Source organism: Meles meles, chromosome 20 (genome assembly GCF_922984935.1).
Source record: "Meles meles chromosome 20, mMelMel3.1 paternal haplotype, whole genome shotgun sequence".
Lineage (NCBI taxonomy): Eukaryota > Metazoa > Chordata > Mammalia > Carnivora > Mustelidae > Meles > Meles meles.
In genome coordinates this window covers 45,379,961-45,393,901 of record NC_060085.1, presented here as the reverse complement: position 1 = coordinate 45,393,901, position 13,941 = coordinate 45,379,961, and the positions used below count along the sequence as shown (strand labels likewise).

The 13,941-nt window shown below is 34.8% G+C and overlaps 1 protein-coding gene across 2 annotated transcripts in view; it reads right to left on the bottom strand.

Annotated features, from left to right (window-relative positions):
- CNTN4 (contactin 4) overlaps window positions 1-13,941 on the bottom strand; it is a 961,173-nt gene that overhangs the window by 723,303 nt on the left and 223,929 nt on the right. For both annotated transcript variants that reach the window (XM_045992257.1, XM_045992258.1), the window contains one exon: window positions 2,293-2,349. The gene's annotated coding sequence lies outside the window, so the exon portion shown is untranslated. The remainder of the gene's footprint in view (window positions 1-2,292; window positions 2,350-13,941) is intronic.

The following is a 13,941-nucleotide window of genomic DNA, read 5'->3' as shown; positions in this document are numbered from 1 at the left end:
TTAACTCAAAATGGATTAGAGACTTGAATTTAAGACCAGAAACCACAGAACTCCTAGAATAAAACACAGGTAGTAATCTCCTTAACGTTGTTCTTAGCAACATCGTTTTGGATCTTACTCCAGACACAACAGTAACACAATCAAAAATAAACAACTGGGACTACATCAAACTAAAAACTTCAGTCGGTGAAAGAAACAACCACGAAAATAAGAAAGTAACTTACATTTTTATATCATACATCTGACAAGAACTCATTTCTAAAACATAAAAATCTTATATAATATCATGTATAAAAAATAACTCAGTTAAAATACAGGCAGAGGATCTGAATAGACATTTTTTTTTTCCAAAGAGGACATTCAGACGGCCAACAAGCACACGAAAAGGTGCTTCAGCATCACTTGGCATCAGGGAAATGCACATCAAAACCACAATGAGACACCATCACACTTCTCAGAAGGGTTAAAATCAAAAAGACAAAAAATAGAAAGCATTGACAAGGATGTAGAGAAAAGGAAAGTCTCATGCACTGGTGATGGGAGTCTAAATTGGTGTAGTCACTGTGAAAAACAGTGTAGAAGTTTCTCAAAAAATTAAAAAACTACGAGAAGATCCAATAATTTCACTTCTGGGTATTTACTTAAAAAAAAAGATACTGGGGCACCTGGGAGGCTCAGTGGTTTAAGCCTCTGCCTTTGGCTCAGGTCATGGTCTCGGAGTCCTGGGATCGAGCCCCGCATCGGGCTCTCTGCTCAGTGAGGAGCCTGTTTCTCCCTCTCTCTCTGCCTGCCTCTCTGACTACTTGTGACCTCTCTCTCTGTTAAGTAAATAAAATATTAAAAAAAAAAAAAAAAGATACTAATTTGGGAAAATATATGCACCCTTATGTTGACTGCGGCATTATTTACATTAGTCAAGATAGGCAAATAACCTAAGTAGCCACTGATGGATGAACGGATAAAAAAATGTGGTGTGAGCTGTCTGGGTGTCCCCATATACATTAACACACCCAGTCAAGAATGGGTTCCACATTGGATGACCCAAACAGCTTATGTAATAGATTCATGAGAAATAATTAATAGGTACTATTTTTAGGCAATGAATCTGAGAGTAGCTTGTTATAGAGCAATACTTAATTGGTAAAAAATACATTACTCGATCTTGGCTTATGCAAAACAACTACGGAATCAAGTGAAATAAATTTTTTTCCTAATTTTTTTTTTATAATTAAGGGTGTTAAAAATAATCTTCCCCTGAGAGCCAAAATCGCGTGCTGATACTTACCCAATGGCATCAATCCTGTACTGAATAACAGAGCTTTAAATTTTATCTTGCTTGGGAGATACGCTGTCCATCAAGACATAATCATTACAACTTTTAAAATGAGTTGGCACTTTATTTTATGTGTATCAATGGAATGAGATCTCCTCCACCACCATCCCAAGATTGCATTGGATTAGATTGGGCCCTGAATTCAATGTCTGTTGTCCTTATTACAAACACAAGTTTGGACACAGGCACACGGGGAAGAAATCTATGTGAAGACAGAGGGATCTAAATGAAGCCATTACATGCCAACAAAGACCACATACTATTGCCAACTACCAGAAACTAGAAGACTCAAGGATGGATTCCTCTCTTAGGGCCTTCAGAGAGTATGACTGACTTCACTTTCATTTCAGACCTCTAAACTACAGAAATATGACAAAAATAAATTGCTGTTGTTTTCAGTCACCCAGTTCATGGTACTGTGTGAGAGCAGCCTTAGCAAATAAAAACAGATATTTCACTTTATTGGATCTGAATATTTTATGAAGGAAAAAATTTGCATATATCATAGATCATGAGTAATACTACTTGTGTTTTCACCCTAAAAGGCTTCAATTTTAAGACCTGAATATACGTAGGATCTAGTAACTTAATATTTGTGTTGATTTGACTGATAAAATGTCTTTTCCTACAAAATCACCTGGTAAAAGTGCAACAACTTTTATTTCATTCCCAAACTCTTTCCATGACGCCAAATTCAAAAGTTTTTCAATTTTCAAATTAATCTCAGCCACAGAACAGCTACCACAAGTATCTTCTCCAGAGAGACTTGGGAAAGGCCTCAATTTCCTATTGTCAAGTCCTAATTTACATGACTTTGCTATCTTCATTAACATTTAACACTAAAAATGATCTCATAGCATCAGTCTGTAAGGAACAGATCTCACTGTTTCCATAAAAACTAAGGATGCTAACCAAAGGTAAAGTGAAATAAAGACAATCTTCCCTTGTGGGAAGCTTACCTTTTAGGGCAGTTCTTCAGACCACATACTGTTGGAGGTATTTTATATCAAAGATCCCTAGAATAAAATGAAAAATATACAAATAAATACAATTTTCAAGTATAAATAAGCTATGGGTAGCTGATAATTAACTATTGCCATTCTAAAATTAAATTAGGAGGAAAAGAAAATTAAATATGGTTAGTATGAATTTCCAGCTTGATAGAATTGCCCAGATTAGGGGCCAGGATGCCAGGTTCCTTTCTCTGCTTTGTCTCCCACTAGCTGTGTGACTTTTGACAAGTCAATTCACCACTCAAGCCTTTCTTTGTTAGTATAATGGCTCTAGAAGCCTGTGATATTTTGTGATATTCAGATTCAATAAAAAAAGACAATTTCTAAAGAAATTATATTATAAAAGCTTATAAAATAATGAAAAGGTGAACAATGAACTAGAAAATATCCAGTGGTTTTTGCCAGACATACGAATATGGAAAATGAGACTAACAATAACAAAAACAAAACACTCTTTCCATAAATATGGTATTATATCTTCTCTTAAAGTCACCAAGTTAAACTTTAATTGCAAAATAATTCTGTGCCTCAGACTAATTTCCCCTGAAGCAATACAGTTTCCCTCTAAGGGGGGTGGGGTGGGGAATATATATATATATATATATATTTATATATATATATATAAAATACTACTGAGAATAAATGCATATATTCATACATTCATGTTTATGTATATGTCTATACCTTGTAACCAAGTTTCTATTGTAGATAACTTTACTTCTGAGCAAGATAACTGTCTTATAATTTTTTTTTTATAGTTTCTGGTGCATTTCCTTCTAATTTTTTATAATTAAAAATATTTTATATAAATCAATATAGATTGGTCACTCAGAAATATCTTTATACAAGTCTAATCTAATTTACATCTAAATATAGTATAATTTATTAGGATAGAAATATTGTATTTTCCTGATTAGCCATAAATACATTATCACTTATAAAGATTACGGTAGCCCCTGCTGGGTATCATAATAATTCATCAATTTTTAAGCACCTAACTACCTTTACTTTCAAGTTAATATCAATAATGTCCAGAAGGTAAGGACCAAATAGGTCTTCTTTATATTGTTAATATATCCAGAAACGTAATTTATCTTTTTTTAATGTCTTTCCTTATATATTCCCCCCAAATAAATGATGATTATGACGAATGAAACATTTCTTATGGAATAGACAAAAATCCCATATTAAAGTTAATAATGAATCATAAATAAATCACCATTTGTTTTATGTTACTGTGGTCAGTCACCAGCTCTATGTATGTGAGTTGGCTACAAAAGTTCAGTATGTACCTCAAAGTCTAACTTTTTGTTACATTAGGGATAGCCATGGATAAGAATGCAAAGTTCTATGTATAACTATAGGCATCTCTTGCAACTCTAGCTTACACATCAGTAACAATTGCTAAAAAATGATAATAAACCAGAGAAAACAAAAACCACAACTATGATCAAGGGTTCATTCTTTCTTCTCAAGTACTACTAAAACTTGACACACACACATATATGTACATATGTACATAAAATTTTCTTCACAGAATGCAAGTAGATATCATACTAGTGCAGTGAAGGATATAGATTTGAAATGAAAACTTAGGTTTCAATTTTATTAGATAATAATCATGTTCCTCTTTTTTAAAAGCACAAGTTATGGAACAGAGAGCTGCCGAGATTGGATAATGGCTCAATTATTTACTTGCCATGTAATTTTGAGCAATTCATTAACTAACATAAGCCTCCATTCCCCCTGTAAAGTGGGGACAACAGCATTACTCAGCCTCAAAGAACAACCAATAATTATATGACATAATGCAATTTAGGTATTCAATCTTCTACCTGGCATATGGCACACCAGTAGTAACATTATAATAACAGTGGTAAAAGATTCTCATCTATCATAAATAGTTTCAGGAAGAAGGATTATACATAAAAAAAGTAAAGTCAGCACTGAAAAGCAATACATCCTACCAAATATTTTCCCACTGTCTAAAATATTTAGCATTAGGGGCGCCTGGGTGGTTCAGTCAGTTAAGAATCTGCCTGAGGTTCAGGTCATGATCCTGGGGCACTGGGATGGAGCCCCAGTTAGCTCTCCTTGCTCTGCGGGAAGTCAGCTTCTCCTTCTCCTCTGCGCCTCCCTGTTCCTGCTCTCTTGTGGGGGCACACGCTCTCTCTCTCTCAAATAAATAATCTTTTTAAAAAATTTTTAAAAAGCAAAATATTTAGCATTAAATTCATCCCTTTGATTTTTGGAATTGCTCCCAGAGGGAACACTAGCCAAAAGAAATTACCTGATAGATGGGTTAACATCAAGAATACATTTATCTGATTTGTTAGCTGCCACAGAGCAAAGAACAACATCCAAAAGAATGGAAGGCAGGTTGGAAGGGTTGGAAAAGTAAGGAGGAATATCTGGGACTGATCCCAAGAAGGTCTCTGAATCAACATTTGCACCTTAAAAAATTTACCCCATCCATAGCTCCTGGAAAGGACTGCCCTATGTACTGTGTAATTAAATCTAAGTGGCAACAGTGATTGAACAAGGAGGAATGCTTGACCCACATTAAGCCTAATAGCATTCTCTCTCAGAGATTCTAAATGCACCACTGAGAATTCAAGGCAAGTACAGGAAGAATTACTGTAAGAGAAAAATTGTGTGTTGAGAATGAAAAAGACATTCTGGAAAAACCAGGGTTGGGATAACATACATCCTAAATCCTAATCCCCATAAGAAATGAAGTATTAAAAATAAAAGGGGTGACAAGTAGCCACATCTCCTGCCTTTTCAAGTCCCTCTGGGGTCAGGTTTTACCCAGTTTTCTGTTCTTAGACTGCAATCACTGCCTGACATATGGTTTCAACAGCCCTTCTCTTTATGTGAACTAGGGTACATTTCTAGAACTTGCAACTAAATGATTGTTGGTTAAGAAATGAGCCCACTGAAAACAAGATTTCTGTGGGTAATATGAAGTCCCAGCTATGTGCCTAAAGGAACTGAGGGAGACATATAGATGAGCAATATAAAGAAACAACAAAAATCACCCCACAACATTATTTGCAAGAAAATCTACATATACAAATTTTCTTGGCTCATAAATAGGATTCAGACTCAGCTATTCTTACTATTATAGACCAAAAGATTTTATATTTACATTCTTTTATTTATTCCAAAAATAGTTACTGGGAAAATAACAGAAAAATATTCCGAACTTAACAGTATTTGCTGACAAATCAAGCTACTACTCTACTCAGCCACCACCAGCCAAACAAACAAACATCATCAAAATAAATGTAAAAACATAATAGACTCTTCTCTATATATTTCAGTCTGTTTCTCTTTTTGCTGCCTTTTTTGTTTTTTAGATTCTACATATAAATGAAGTCATATAGTATTTGTCTTTCTTCTGTCTGACATATTTCACTAAGTATAATACATTTTAGGTCTATTCATGTTGTCACGAATGGCTAGATTTCATTCTTTATGGCTGAGTAATATTCCATTGCATATATATACACATCTTATCCAAACATCTATTGATGGGCACTTAGATTGGTTCAGAATCTTGGTTACTGTAAATAATGCTGCGATAAACATAGGGGCACATTAGTCTTTTCAAATCAGGGTTTTCTTTTTCCTCACGGAAATATTCAGAAGTAGAAATACTGGATAATACAGCACTTTTCTTTTTTGTTTTTTATTTTTTTGAGGAAACTCTATACTGTTTTCCACAGTGGCTGCACCAATTGACATTCCCACTAACAGGGCACAAAGGTTTCCTGTTCTCCACACACTCACCAAAATTTCTCATTTTCTTTAACATTTGTTATTTATTGTTATTTATTGTCTTTTTTGATAATAACTAGTCTGACTGGTATAAGGTAATATTGGGGTTTTGCTGTTTGCCAAAAGGGGGGTAGGGGATAAGTGAAATAGGTTAAAGGGATTAAAAGGTATAAACTTCCAATTATAAAGTAAATAAATCATGGGGATGAAAAATACACCTTAGTGAATATAGTCAATAATACTGAAATAACTTTTTGTGATAACAGGATTTATGGTGATTAGTTTGTAATGTATATAATTGTGAAATCATTATGTTATACACCTGAAACTAATACATTACACATAAACTGTATTTCAATTTTTTTTTAAATCAGAGTATTATTTTTGAAATAATCCTCTTTACACAATCATAGCATTTCAGGATTGTAATGAATCTTGTTGTCCTGTTACATTCAACAGGTTTCTAGTACAACAATAATCACAGTGTGTTTACCACCCACCTCACACACAAACACATATCTTTTATTGTAGGACTATATGTATCTGTTTTGTCTTATTCTTCAATTTAAAGTTGTAGAGCTTAGTACACCCTAGTCTAAAACAAGTATTCCTTAAATATGTACTGAGTGAATGAAAGGATCCAAATTAAAACTAAGTAAGGGACATGTAACTTAAAAATTAATTCTGTATCTGGGATGCTTGGGTGGCTTAGTCAGTTAAGTGTCTGCCTTTGCCTCAGGTCATTGGAAGTCCCACATCAGACTCCTTGCTCAATGGGAAGCCTCCTTCTCCCTCTGCTTCTCCCTGCTGTTCCCCTTGCTTGTGCTCTCTTTCTCTCTCTCTGACAAATAAATAAAATCTTTAAAAAAAATTAATTCCATTTCTACCATATGTTTTCTTGACTGCTCTTAAAAGGAAATCTAATGATGCTTAGATGGGTATTGAGAAGTTCTTGATTTTATAAATAGGAATTACTTACTTTCTACTGGAAAAAAAATGTTGAACAGCCATATTCTTACCAGGGGGAAAGTGATTTAGTAAAACTTTTCATCTCAAATGTAGCCAGCACAGTCAAGAGATGAATAAGGTAGGTAGATACACAATACCATTCCTTATAAAGGGGTAAAGATATATGCATTGTTCTTGGCTACTTTTGCCCTGCTTTATGCAGGGAAAGAAACTATGCATCCATTAGAGGCAATAGAGTAACAGCTTCCTCTGAACAAGAACATGAGGAAAGGCTTTCATTTTATTCACTTTCTTTAAGTTCTGTTTCCTTATGCATAAAAAGAGCCTAATAATTATATATCTACCTTACCTTGTTTTTGTGAGGGCAGAATGAGATAATCCATGCAAAGAACAGTGCCCAGTTTATAATATGCACAAAATATTTAATTATCTTTTAAAATTACTGAAAATTTATTAAATGTTCCCATGTTAAATCTATACCATTTATCTGCTATTATAACACCTTTAAAGTATGGTTAATGTTTAGTTGTGGCTTTTATTATAAACTCCAAAAATCACATGTAGGAATAGACAGAAAATTAATGCATGAACAAATGGATGAATCTCCCTCTGTTCAGAATGATTGGGTCTCTGAGTTTTGAACATATCAGCTGGTGTCAACAGACATGCATTGGCTTTACTACAATACGAAGAAATCAGAAATCCACTAATGACTGCAGAGCTTCTTGGTTAAATGCAAATAGAAAGAGACAGCAGCTGGCAAATCCTGGGTCAAAAAGGATTTTTACTCTGGAGAACAAAAGTCCTGATCTAGACCCTTGCCAAACACCTCAGAAGTAAAAAATGTGTTAAATACTTATTCAGAACAAAACAATCTTTTCCAAGTGACAATTAAGGGTATGAAAATTGTCCTAATTAAAATGCTAAACACACACACACACACACAGATGAGGCATTCCTAATTCTTTCAGTTGTCACAGACATTGGAAGCAAGATAAGGAGAGAAGACAGTGGTCTCATCACGTTAGCAAATTTTTTCCCTTTCATTAGGGTCAGACCTGTGTCTACCTAATAATACACATGTACAAGATCACTGTCAGCTACAAGTGTCCTATAACTTTAATCATCCTTCATATCATGCCTTTAAATAGTCATCATAGCCTTTAAATACCAAATGGACTCTAAAATCAGATCTGAAGCTAACCTTTGCATCTACCTTCTACAAGAACTCAAGCAAGTTATTTAATCTCTTACAGTCTCAGTTTCCCAACCTAAAAATCAGAAACAGTATTGCAAGGTTCTAGTAAATAAAAAATGAGAGACTACATGACAACTATCTGGTCTTTAAAATGTATGCAATAAATGAAACCAAAATTATTGCATTCTTTGAACATGAAAAGAAGGCATAAGGTAAGAGGGGAAAAATTCATTTACTGTCCATATTCTAGAGGCATATTTAAGGGAATTTCCTTACATCCATCCAAATTTACTTAAATTATCAATGGCATTTTCCATCACTGAATGGGTGAGTACTTCTTTTTCAGGGGTGTTTACTTCTTTCACAGGTTTTTAAAACCCAACCTGAATTTTCTGTGGGAGGTAAAGGTCACAGAGTTATTAAATTATCCATGTTTATTTCCTAACTTTCCTTTAGCTTCCCTTGATATTAATTTAGTATTAACATCCAAGTTATTAAACTAATACTAAGCTAGAGATTACATTTAAATACACTTTTTAGTGGGAAGTGGGATGCACTTATCGAGCTGTCTAGCTACAAGCAAACAAATGGTCATTTGATTCTTTTATCATTATCCCAACAAATAATATCAACCACAGAGATCATTAATGGGTTCCCCCCACGCACTCAAAGTAAACAACAATACAACATGATACATAACAAGCTTTAGAGTTATTAAGAGATAATCATATCCTTGGGACTTTCGCTGGGCATAATAAGTGGCCCTGCTAGAATATGATTATCTCTCGATAACAAGGGGCCCTGCAGCTTTCACAAAGTGAGAAAAAAAAGTCATTACTGTAGGGAAAATGTGTATTTATTTTACTGAAACATAAAGCTGACAATTTAAACTAATGAATAGTGGCTCTCCCTGAGATGACAGTATTACACAGTGTAGGAGGTTTCATATCAAGGTTACAATAGGCACCGTCACCTTGAGGATTCTGGCTTGGAGAGCCATATTCTGGAAGACTAATTTCTGGGGTCTTGACTACAAAGTAAACAAGACTGGAAGATGCTTAAGAGCCTAGAGATCTACGCATCTATTTAAGACAGAAAGAGAACTGAGAATAGCAATGGGAATGGCTTATGCTGCTTTTCAGTTGTAAGGTTAGAAACGTGATATTCTGAGCTTCACAAGTTGTCCTGATGTAACATAATTAGGGCAACTCACTTGAGGGGCTATAGACAGATGGTCCAGTCGATATGAGGTCCCAAGACGAAAATCAGTTACATCAAAATAGGAAACGGTGGTACATAGATTTAGAAATAGAAGAGCAGAAGAAAGAAAGGGGCATGCATCTTTCACACCACTCTCTAGATATGAAAAAAGTTTATACATGAGAAGAGAGCTTTACTTAAGAGTTTAATCATCAAAGGGTGCCTGGGTGGCTCAGTCCATTAAGCGTTTAACTGTTGATTTCGACTCAGGTCATGATCTCAGGGTTGTGAGATTGAGGTCCATATCGGGCTCCACTCTACTCACCTAAAGTTACTCAGAATGTGGTAGTTTCTGATCTAACTCACAAGAAATAGACAAAAGCTACTCCTCAAGTCTCCGTTTATTAATCAATAAAATGGGTAAATTAAAACCTTCCTCAGAATTACTGGGAAAATTAAACATTGAGTTTAAAAGCACCATGTAGGGATACCTGGGTGGCTCAGTGGGTTGAGCGTCCACCTTCGGCTCAGGTCATGAACTCAGAGTCCTGGGATCGAGTCCTACATTGGGCTTCTCACTCAGTGGAAAGCCTGTTGCTCCCCCTGCTTGTGTTCTCTCTCTCTGAGAAAGAAATAAAAGAAATCTTTAAAAAAAAAAAAAAAAAGAATGATCATGTTTTAAAAAAATTAAAAAAAATAAAAGCACCATGTAATAATAAAATGTTCTATATTTATCTATATTTGTCTCTATCTTACTAATATTTGGAGAGATTACTTTCATTAACCTTAAAATGAGATAAGAATGCAGCATTTCTCAAAGGGTCTACAAGTGATACAACTTAATTTTATTTGTAAGAGATGATGCTAGTAGAAAATACATAATAGTTATTTTGTTGTAAGATGCTTGGAAATGCAAACTTGGTATTGTGACTCATAAGACATTATCCTAAAAAAAAAAAATCTGAAGTCTTAAAATATGCGTAAAGGTATGAATTTTAGGAGATTACAAAACAACCAGAGATTCCATTCTTAAAATCAGTGATTATCAACTGGAGGCAATTTTTTGGCAAAGTCTGGAAACATTTTTGGTTGTACAGATTGGGGGTGAGGGGTGAGGCTGGTTGGCTACTGACACCTAGTGAACAGATGACAGCGATGCTTGCTAAATATAGGGTCTATTTTGCACTTAACTCATAATTTGAATGATCTCCATCAGTAGATGTTCATACGTACAATTCAGGTCTGTGAAAAACTACTTCATCTGCCTCTACATCCTAGGGATAGAGATAGAAGATAATTCACTTCAAATTATTGAGCACATACACAAATGTGGGATTCTTAGCCCCTTAAATTTCCATTAAGGAAAATTATCAGGTTTGGCTAAATTCAATTCTGTCTTTCCCATTGGGAAAACATAGGGGAAATGTCAGTGTTGGCAATGTGCAAAGCCAGACAATGAAATTTTCCAGGGTTCACCATTATCACAAGAACTTGGAACAGCTATAATGACAACCTGTCACTCTGCATTTCCAAGACATATATTATGCCAGTGCTTGACATTCCACAACAGCCCAATATGTCACATTATGTGACATGATATAAAAATATATTGGACACTTAAAATTTGATATTTCCTATAAGTGCATGCTCTTTATCTGAGTTTCACCAATTCAGGGAAAGGAAATACCTACATTTCTGCACAGCAAATGGAATACAAATGAAATGATGCATAAATCACAGCAAGTAACTATAGAATGACAGAATTCAAATATTTTCACATGGGTAATTTCATATACTCTAACAAGAAATACAGCATAGAGTAGTGATTGAGAGTACACAATCTGGCTTTCAAAACTCAAATCTCCATATCCTACTTCAGTAACCTTCAGCAAATTACTCACTTCCCTCCCCGCCTTACTTTCTTCATGTACTAAATGAAAGTGCTAATCCTATTTTCTTCTTTGGGCTATTGTGAGAATTATATACATTAACATTGCCCAACTGCTCAATACACAGTTAAGGGTATTAAATGTACTTTTTAATAAAAAGAGACACCTCTAGTTCTATATATTTAAATAAGTTTTCCCAGATATCACTGGTTCCTTTTCTTGAGCCTATTATTCTGCACTGTCCTGTTCTTATAAGCCGCACTGGACTTCATTCCCGGAGACCACTGTGTAACTGTTCAAATTGTTGAGCAGGAATTAAATACACAGTGCATACCTGTATGCACTAAAGGACATAATGGAGTGCAGGGTAACGGAAACTATGTTGGAGGTCTAAGGTGCTTTCAGTCTGGTTCCTCAAAGGCAGAAAATATGTTCATGGCCATAAATGACTTCTACAAACAGAAATCCCTTGTTTCTTGAAAGTTCACATTATGCTAGTTCACTATTGGGAAAGACCTACATTAGCAGAGTACATGAATCTGAAGAGGATTTTCATTTTTATTTAAAAAAAAAAAACAGCAAAAAGCACAAATAGTGTTCAGTGTTTATTCTGTATTATGTAGTTATAAAGGCAGTGCACACACTGAACACACCACCAAGCTCCTTCCCAGGAACTACACTCCGCATCAAGCTCGATCCAAGGACCCCGAGATCATGACCTGAGCCAAAGGTAGACACTCAACTGACTGAGCCACCCAGGAATCCCTATTTTGGACATCTTAAAAAGATGTGTCCTAAGCTATTGGAAAATTCGGAGAGAGGTTACTTTTGGGGTCTGAGAATGTTCAAAAATTTTCTACATAAACTAATGGTAATTGTTTTTGCCTTATGCCATTAGGGCTATGAAAGCTTTCATAGAAACACTCTACTTTCAGAAAGCAGGGGAAACTCATAATGGAAACTGTGGTAAGGGCTCTGAAGTGCAATTTCAATTCAAAAAATAGGGATCAGAGGGGTCACAGTTTTCAGAAATGTGGTCCTAGAACTTCTGGTGGTACACATTATTATTTTTATTTTCTGAACATTTAAAATCTATGTGTACTTATATTTGTATAAATAAATATTTTTGCATTTATTTTCCACTTACAGCACATTTTCTTCTATTTCTATTATTGATATGAATGTTCTTCACACATACAATTACTTAAAAATTCACTAGATTTATAAAAAATGGTAAATAGAAAATATGTACCAATATTAAGAAATATGATCATAGTATATAAATGTCCAGAATTGGTAGAGAACTGATAAATAAAAAGTGAAATTCTGAATGAATAGTTAGGTCCAAGAGTCCAGAATTCAGGGGGAGGGCAGCTTACAAACATCACTCTTACTTTTTACTAGAAACATCTATTTATTCTGGTTCTCTGGAGGAGGATTACTAGTTCCCACCACCATAGATGAGAACATGCATCCTTTCCCAGATCCACTGCTATATCATTCTTTTCTTTAAAGAGAGAAGTCCTCATTACATAGTGACACATTTTGGAAGGGAAACACAACAATGTAAAATACAAAGCATGACTTGATTTTCTTCCCCAAAGAGGAAGAGACCAGCTGATGTAAAAAAGTCAAGTGCCTCCTGAACAAATGGCCACTGAACCTGAGAACAAATCTGAAAGGTCAGTATGTGTTTACAATATCATTGAATATTTTTCTATTACCATGAAGAATGAAATAGCAATGAAACAGCATAAAGGAGATGAAAGAAATAATATTTTACAACTTATGGAATTGAACTACACACACAATAATTTCCAGGATTGATTTCCTGTCTACTTTTGAAGCAAATAGCCATCAATTTGGAAATCCATGCACAAGTATGTGAAGAATGTAAACATTTCCTACTCAGCGGGAAATTTCTTTAGCTTACTTGAAAGAAATTTAATGCTACACACACACACACACTTAGACTGAGGATTGCATAATTCATATCAACTTGAAATTTCCCTAGTTCACTATAAATCAGTTATGGCTTAACTGAACTCCAGGGTAGGCACTGCGACATTTGAAACACTTCAAAAAATCATATTGGTGTCCTACACCTTCATAGGTAGAAAATTGTTCTGTGTATAGTCCAAATCCAAGAAAGTCTGGTGAATTGGTAAGAAATGGCCACTGAGTTAGAGAAATGTCAGTTCAAACCTAACTACCTCATTTATTCCTTTATGACCAGAAGCAAAGTGTTCTCTCTTAGCTTCAAACTCTACATTTATAAAATGGAGGTCAGGATACCTTTATTGCCCAGGGCCAAGCACTTAGTACTAGTTCAAAAACAGTGGCAGCCACTTCTATTCTTGCTTCAACTGAAACCTCACTGCCTCATTCTCTCCTCATAATGGAATAAGTCACCTGATGAAAGAGTTGTCAGACTAAGGTTATAGAAATTACTGCTCAATTTCTCCTCGTACTGGGTATATGCAAAAGTATATTTCCTTAATGATTTGCTTAATTCCCTAAAATAAATATTTCTTTTCATTCTGAACTGTTATACTT